At 49.1% G+C, this 9,037-nt stretch overlaps 1 long non-coding RNA gene across 1 annotated transcript; it reads right to left on the reverse strand.

Moving 5' to 3' along the window:
• Positions 1-2,683: 2,683 nt before the first annotated feature.
• LOC115514484 lies at positions 2,684-9,037 on the reverse strand. The gene is made up of 3 exons (XR_003968993.1): positions 8,641-9,037; positions 7,522-7,627; positions 2,684-3,416 (listed from the first exon to the last, which is right to left on the reverse strand). It is a non-coding gene; the product is annotated as an uncharacterized LOC115514484 (long non-coding RNA).

A 9,037-nucleotide genomic window follows, 5' to 3' on the forward strand; every position in this document is an offset into this window, starting at 1 on the left:
AGATCTGGAGCAGCTCTGCCAGCTGGCAGGACACCCCCTCCCAAGGGACACATTCTTACAACAACCACCCCCTGCACGGCTTGAGTCTTCAAAGGCAGCCTTGGCCCCCCAGAAGGCCAATCAGAAATTCCTGGGCCGCCCTTCTGGAATCAGGACTCAAAGGACTGTGTGGTTGATGCACAGATAGAACACCTTCCCTCCCCCCCACTCCGCCGCAGTGTCCTTGGGAGCTCCCCTGGGGATCTCCCATATAGGTAATATAGCACTCAAGAGAGGCCCAGCCTGGCTTCATGTCATGATCCCCTGAAAAGCTTGGAAACCAGATTCCCAAGCCCCCGGGACTGGACTGTCACTTTTATAAAGCAGTCTGGGCACCAGGCATCGGAAAGCCTACAAAACTGGGAAATGTCGGGTTGCCTGGGTGGCTCAGTCAGTTAAGTGTCCATCTTCGGCTCAGGTCATGATCTCACGGTTCGTGGGTTCGAGCCCCACATCAGGCTCTCTGTTGTCATCACACAGCCTGTTTCAGATCCTCTGTCCCTGTCTCTCTCTGCCCCTCCCCTGCTCACACTTTCTCTCAAAAATAAATAAACATTAAAAAAGAAAAAAAAGAAAAAGAAAAGAAACTGGGAAATGCCCAGTTCCCCTGTGAGAGGCAGCATTGGAGGCTCTTTTATTTATGGTTTAGCACTGCCACTAAGTCAGTATGGGCTTGCGGGGGAGGGGGGACTCTCTCTTTGAGCCTCAGTTCTGGTTATGCAACAATTCACCTGTTCACTCATTTATTAACACCTGGGCTTCTGCTGCCATCAACACGCCCACGATGCTCAGCACAGACCTGTTTCCTGAACTCCAAACCCTCAAGCATAAGTATCCCTCAACGTCCCTACTGAACTATCACCAAGGCGCCTCAAATCTCAGCATGTCCGAAACTGAACATACGACATTTCCCTGAGCCCATATCCCTTTGCTCTGTTCTTGGCTACAGAGAAAGCCTCTCCCATCTAGCTACCTGTGCAGGCTGGGAACATGTGTGGGTCAGCCCTGATGCCCCTCTTTCCCTCACCTCCTCCTAGGCCCCAAACACGCCTTTACTACTCTGTCAACAGTTCTCAGGTTGGCACTACAGGAGAGGCAGTCAGCATGAACGACACCACACTACCCAATAGATCTAAACAGCATGGAAGATTGTTTAATTTAATGTTTATTTTTGAGAAAGAGACAGAGTGCGGGCAGAGAGAGAGGGAGGGAGACACAGAATCAGAAGCAGGCTCCCGGCTCTGAGCTGTCAGCAGAGAGCTTGAACTCACGAACCGTGAGATCATGACCTGAGCCAAAGTCAGATGCATAACCAACTGAGCCACCCAGGAGCCTCTGGGAGGTTGTTTCTCATAGATGAACAGTCCTGGGCTGGCTTTCAGGTCAGAGAAGTGGCTCTCCTCCACGTGGCATTTAAGGACACAGGCCCCTTCATCTTGGGCTGCCACCATCCCCTCACGCCTTATGCGCGTGCCCGCAGAAGGAAGCAAGGGGGAAGGACAGCGCCTGTGTTAATGGTCCAGGCCTGGAAGTAGCTCGCATCGCTTCTGCTCACCCTGCACCAGCTAGAACTGTCACGCCGACCTGCTGTGCCACAGGGGACACTGAGAAATGAGCTTAGCTACCCGCGCATAAGGCAGGCAAGGACACACCGGGGCGCCCATCCTGCAGGACAGGCTCTTCAACAACTGTGTGTTAATGACAATGAAAGGAGACAGGAGAGGAAAGCTTTTTTTCAGTCAATCAGCTTTTTGGGAGACATCAGCAAGCACCTATCCTGGGGAACAAGCCGGCCTCCACCATTAGAAGGCACCCCCAGCCCTCTCCTGCTTCGGGATAGGAGTCTCCCTGCCACGTGGAGAGGCGAATGCTACACTGGGGAGGCACAGGAGGGCAGGACGTGTGGGAGGGACACATCCCTCCTGTAAGTCAAGAGAGGTGGGTGGGAAGGACCAGGCTTCCCAGAGGGGGAGACACTGAACACTGAATGGTGGGAGACGAAGGCACAGAGACCCACTGAGTAAAGGCTCAGTGCTTAAGAGGGTGCAGAGTGTTCAAAGACTGCGGGTAGCCCCACATGACAGAAGGGAGTTGAGACCGTGCCGTCTGGCAGGGACTTTACGTGCAGCGACAAAGGGATCCGTTTATCCACAGGAAACAGGAAGTCAGTGATGGTGGCGATGGCACGAGCCCATGAAAGGAGGGGCGATGAGAGACATCAAGGAGGGTGAGTGGGCAGAACTTTGTGTCCGTGTGTAGTCACGACCCTGACTCCAGGCACAGGGCGGTGGGCAGCAAGGCTGGAAGGGTGGACCAGAACTTCCCGGGGGTGGGCTTTGAAAGCCGGGCCTGGCAGGGAAGGCGATGGGCAAATAAGGAGAAAGCACCCCACCACAGGTGGCAGCCCCCTGGCTTCCTGGAGACACCTGCAGCTAACTGCACAAGCCAATTGCATCACAATGGCTAGCAAAGAATCAAGAGATGATCCATTTCACAGGTCCAGTCCAAGCATCTCATTGAGAGAGAAGAAAACTAAAAGGGCAGCGAAGAAAAGTGTCTCAGTCCATTTGAGCTGCTACAACAAAAAAAAAAAAACCCCATAGACTGGGCTGCTTGTAAATGACAGAAATTTATTCCTCCCAGTTGTGGAGGCTGGGAAGTCCAAGATCAAGGCGCTGGCAGATTCAGTGTCCTGGCTCACAGATGGCTGTCTTCTCCGTGTCCTCATCTGCCCTGGTGGGCCCTGCTTCCAAATACCATCACGTTGGGGGTTAGGATTTCAACATATGAACTGGGGCGGGGGGGGAGGGGGGACACACACAAACATTCGGTCTCGGAGTAGAGTGTGGGAGGGGGTGACATGTCTGGTGGCACCAGGCCTGGGACCCAGGCCTCTCTGTGGACAGTGTCCACTCAGCACCCGGCGCTGCTCCGAGGCCCAGGCAGCTGGAGACAAGAGACAAGGGCACACTGAGGTTTCCGTCCTCCTACGCCCAGTGAGCGCAGACAAGGACACAAAAGCTCCACCCCTCTCCTTCACCCAGAAACAGGAAGCCACAGGCGGGGACCCACTTCTTGGCACCTCCCTTTTCCCTCCACAGCAGAGGGCAAGGCAAAGCCCCCGTTCCTGGGCGTGGACAGTGGCACAGGGAGCCACAGCCCTGGCAGCAACATCTGTTCCCACCACAAGGCTGGAGCAGGCAGGTCTTCACCAGCCGGGCAAGGGCGGTCGGCAGCCGAGGAGGGAGGAATACTCTCCAGTGTTCTTGGTGTGAATGCTACATCGTGACTTCCGGTTCCACATTTGGCCAGTGAACTGGCCAAGCCACCTCTCCAAGCAGGGGCCGTGCTCCGGGCTCCAAACCAAAGACAAGCTCCTAGCGTGCAGAGGGGTCGAGGGATGGTTGCACCTCAGCAGACTCCTCGTCCCACAGTCACTCATGTGGCCAGCTGTTTGGTGGCCTTTTCCTTCTTGCCACCCGCCTTGCCCCACACACTCTCATGGCTGCCCCCTCAAAGAGCTCAAGCCTGCTACTCCCTGAAACCCCCTCACCTCAAACCAAGTCCTGCAGAAGCCTCCTTGGTTTGATATACCCCTTTCACCCTGCCCTTCCACCTCTCCTTAATGAAATCCACTGTCCCCACACAGCCCAACTCTCCTGAAAGCCAGGCCACACCTCCTCCCACCTCCCTCAACACGAATGGAGGGGCCATCCACGTCCCCATAAATGCAAACACATGTATAACTGAACATTTTCCAACAGCCACATTAAAAGACTATGAGGGGCACCTGGGTAGCTCAGTTGGTTGAGTATCCAACTTCGGCTCAAGTCATGATCTCGTGGTTTGTGGGTTCCAGCCCCGTGTGGGGCTCTGTACAGACAGCTCAGAGCCTGGAGCCTGTTTCAGATTCTGTGTTGCCCTCTCTCTCTGCCCCTCCCCCGCTCACACTTTGTGTGTGTGTCTCTCTCTCTAGAAAATAAACATTAAAATTTGTTTTAAATAATAAAAAAAGTAGATAATTCAGGATGCCTGGGTGGCTCTGTTGGTTGGGCATCTGGCTCTTTGTTTTGGCTTGGGTCATGGTCTTCCAGTTCATGGGATTGAGCCCAGTGTGGGGCTCTGCACTGACAGTGTGGAGCCTGCTTGGGATTCTCTCTCCCTCTCTCTCCTTCCTCCTTCTCTCTCTCTCAAAGTGAATAAATAAACTTTAAAAAATTAACTAATTAATTAAAATTTAAATTAAAAAAAAGACTATGAGAGAATTAGAAAAAAAAGGCAAAAGAAATACATTAAATTAATTTGAATATACTTTATTTAGACCACCAACCTATTCAAAACATTATCATTTCAACATGTAATCAACGTTAAAAAATTATTGAGGGGTGCCTGGGTGGCTCAGTCAGTTGAGCATCCGATTCTTGATTTCAGCTCAGGTCATGATTTCAGAGTTTGTGAGCTGGAGCTCCAAGTCCGGCTCTGTGCTAACAGTGCAAAGCCTGCTTGGGATTCTGTCTCTCCCTATCTTTCTGCCCCTCCTGCTCTCTCTCTCTCAAAATAAATAAATAAACTTAAAAAAAATATTACTGAGATGTTTTTCTTTTCTTTTTTTCCCCTTGGACATCTTTGAAATCCAGAGTGTATTTTAGCACATCACCTCAATTCAGACTAGATACTTTCTTTTTTTTTTTTTTAATATAATTTATTGTCAAATTGGCTAACATGCAGTGTGTAAAGTGTGCTTTTGGTTTTTGGGGTAGATTCCCGTGGTTCATCGTTTACATACAACACCCAGTGCTCATCCCAACAAGTGCCCTCCTCAATGCCCATCACCCACTTTCCCCTCTCCCCCACCCCCCACCTATGCTCATTTTGTTCTCTATATTTAAAAGCGTCTTATGGTTTGCCTCCCTCTCTGTAACTTTTTTCCCCCTACCCTTCCCCCATGGTCTTCTGTTAAGTTCCCAGACTAGATACTTTCCAGGTGCTCAGTGGGAACAACACAGATCTAGACAAGGGCTGGCAAACTATGGCCCACCCCCCAAATCTGTCCTGCGGCCTAGTTTTGTATGACACTTGAACAGAAAATGGCTTTTACATTTTTAAATGATTGAAAAAAAAATCAAAAGAATACTATTTCATGACACATAAAATCTATGAATTTCAAAGTTAGTGTCTGTAAGTAAAGTTTTTAATTGTCAATAAAAAGTGGAGCTACATTTCATCTGATTTTTTTTTCCTTTTTTAAGTAATCTCTGTGCCCAAGGTGGGGCTCGAACTCACCGTCCCAGATCAAGAGTCTCATGTTCTACAGACTGAGCCAGCCAGACATCCCTGTTTCATCTCTTCTTATCATGTACTCACCCACATAATAGCATGCCTCTTGGCCCACAAGGCAGACAATACAGTATTTACTATATGATCCTGTACAGGTAATATTTGCCCAGCTCTGTTCTACACCATTCACCTGCCCCTTAAACTCCAATAGAGGAGGGCCCGATTTGGCTTTGGAATCATATCCCGTCTCCCACCCAGCGTCCCAACTCTGGGATTCAAAACAAGTCATTTTCCCTTGGGGGCCTCAATATTCACTTGAAAATCGGGCCAGCACTCAAATGAATGTAAAGAGTGAAAACCGAGGGCCGGCCATATAGCTGGTGACTCTTCACTCGTTTCCAGTCTCGGTCTCAAGTTTCCAGCCTTCACTCCTCCGCCTGTAACACCTGCCCACAGGGCCCCCTTCACCTGACTCAGTACCTCCCGCAGGTGATGCCCCACCTGTTGCCTTCTCCCAGCATCCATCTCCGCCTCCGTTGGCCGGAGCCCCACCTCGGTGGCTTCTGGATCACTCTGGCAGTGCAATCCTCCAACTGCTTGAAATAGCATCCCACACCCTCATCAAACCCAGTTCCCGGCGAGGGGACACCCGCAGCCCCAGGAACGCCCTCGGCTCACAGCTCCGACCCTCCTCTGCTCGGCCCTCACACTTCCGGCACGCCCACTGCGTGCTCTGGGCATGCGCGCAGCTCAGGTGCCTCCAGGGAGCGACCAGCCCCTGCTCCCGCCGGCCAGTTTCACACTCTCCCCGGTGTCCCAACAGATACTTCCAACTGGCCTACCGAGGCGTGGGCCAGATTTGCAGGACCATGTCCTTCTTTTCCCTTGGCACCTCATCAATCCCGACACTAATATCTTTTTTTTTTTAATTTTTTTTTTTTTAACGTTTATTTATTTTTGGGACAGAGAGAGACAGAGCATGAACGGGGGAGGGGCAGAGAGAGAGGGAGACACAGAATCGGAAACAGGCTCCAGGCTCTGAGCCATCAGCCCAGAGCCCGACGCGGGGCTCGAACTCACGGACCGCGAGATCGTGACCTGGCTGAAGTCGGACGCTTAACCGACTGCGCCACCCAGGCGCCCCCCGACACTAATATCTTAGTCCTGCCTCCTCCAGACACCCTCGCCGACCTCAGCCAGTCCTTTGGCAGGCTTCTGCCTTACCAGAACCAACTCCGGTCATCATCTCCTCCAGGCCAGGGTCAGGCTGGTCACCTATTTATGTTGGTCTAGTCTAGGCTGTTGAGCCTGGCCCACCCGTTTTCCTGTCGCGTCCTGCCAGTAAATCTTTTCCTTCTGGGGAAGCGTTCCTTCTAAAACGGCCCCTCCCTTTGGCTGCCGGGTCAGAACTATTTCCAGCAAGGATGAATGATATCCCAGAACTGATCTTGTTGCCCACAAATACTTTTGTCCCCAGTGAACGTTCCTCCATTTTGACAGAAAAGTGAGAACTGGACTCGCATTGGGACTTCGAACCCTGACCCAGGTTGGGAGAGCATTTCTCATACCAGTCACCAAATTTTCCTTCTAAGTTCCAGACAATTCTGTTTCTTTTTTCCTCTCCCCACATTCTAATCCACATATAATTGACATGCCATAAAATCCACCTGGTTAAAACGTGCGATTCAACGGTTTTAGTATATTCCCAGAGTTGGGCAATGGGTCACCACAATCTAAGCTTAGAACATTCACCTGACCTAAAAAGAAACCCCTTACCCATTAGCAGCCATTCCTATCCACCCCTCAGCTCCTGCAACCACTAATCTGCTTTCTGTCTCTCCAGATTGTTGTATTCTGGACATTTTTAAATAATTTTTAATGTTTTATTATTTATTTTTTTTTTTGAGAGAGAGACAGAGCATGAGCAGGGGAGGGGCAGAGAGACAGGGAGACACAGAATCAGATCAGGCTCCAGAATCCAAGCTGTCAGCACAGAGCCGGACACGGGGCTCGAACCCACAAATCGTGAGATCATGACCTGAGCCGAAGTCAGATGCTTAACTGCTTGAGCCACGCAGGTACCCCTGGACTTTTTTTATAAATGGAATCATATAATATGGGGCTTTTTGTATCTGGCTTCTTAGCATGTTTTCAAGATTCACCCATGTTTTAGCACAAGATACTGCCTATATACAAGAGACTCACCAATCTATCTCCCCAGTCTGGCCCTTTCTCATGAGCTCCAGATGCACAGGTCCCAGTCCTATGGCCACCTCCACACCTCCACTTGGAGGTCATCTCAGGCGTCAGCCTTGACATGACCAATACAAGAAAACCACAGACTGAGCTCAGTTATGAATACTGATGCAAGAATGCTAGTAAGTATAAGCAAGTACAATCCAACAGCATATTAATAATTTTAAATATTTAAAATTTTTTTAACATTTATTTATTTTTGAGACAGAGAGAGACAGAGCATGAACGGGTAAGGGTCAGAGAGAGGGAGACACAGAATATGAAACAGGCTCCAGGCTCTGAGCTGTCAGCACAGAGCCTGACGCGGGGCTCAAACTCATGGACCGTGAGATCATGACCTGAGCCGAAGTCGGCCGCTTAACCGACTGAGCCACCCAGGCGCCCCAGTAATTTTAAATATTTAAAATAATTTTTTAAGTAATCTCTACACCCAATATGGGGTTTGAACTCATGACCGCCAGATCAAGAGTTGCATACTCCACCGACTGAACCAGTCAGGCGCTCCTAATAATAACTTGAAATCATAACCAAGCAAGACTTATTCCAGAAAGGCAAGGATGGTTTAATATTAGGAACTCCTTTGGGGACACCTGGGTGGCTAAGTCAGTTGAGCATCTGACTTCAGCTCAGGTCATGATCTCACAGTTTGTGGGTTCGAGCTCCGCATCAGGCTGTCTGCTATCAATGTGGATCTTCTTCTCCCTCTCTCTGCCCACTCCCCACTCATGCTCTCTTTCTCCAAAATAAATAAACATTAAAAAAAAACCACTTTAATATTTAAGAATGCCATTAATATAACGATAATATTAATAGGAAAAATGAGGGGGAAAAAGTCTTATCACTACAGTAAAACCTTGGTTTTCAAGCATAATTCGTTCTGGAAACATGCTTGTAATCTAAAGCACTTGTATCTCGAAGTGAATTTCCCCATAAGAAATAATGGAAACTCAGATGATTCATTCCACAACTCAAAAATATTCATATGAAAATGATTACAGTACTGAAATATAATGCAAAATAATCAAGAAAATACAAAATATAAAGAAAAATAAACGAACCTGCACTTACCTTTGAAAACCTTTGCGGCTGATGTGAGGGAGACAAGAAAGAGGAGGGTTATTGTGTAGGACGACTTTCACTAACGGAGTCACTGCTTTTGCTACTGCCATCTAGCCGCCTTATTTCTTCTTTCTCCTTTTAATATTGTGCAAATGGTCGATGTAGACTTCTTATAAAATCTCGCAATTTCTGCCATTCTCATACCTCATTTGCATACCTTGATTTTCTTCTTAACTTCCACCGGAATCATCTCCTTCTTACCGCCTTCCTTTTCGATCTTTTCCTGCATGGGGCCATTGTATACACTCTCACGGATGTTGGCCACAGAAAAGTATTAATAAACTCTTGTCATATACTGTATTCACTGTAACTGGCAATAAGGCAGCAGAGGAAACGGTCTCTGTCT

The sequence above is a fragment of the Lynx canadensis genome, chromosome A1 (genome assembly GCF_007474595.2).
Source record: "Lynx canadensis isolate LIC74 chromosome A1, mLynCan4.pri.v2, whole genome shotgun sequence".
NCBI classification, from domain to species: Eukaryota; Metazoa; Chordata; class Mammalia; order Carnivora; family Felidae; genus Lynx; species Lynx canadensis.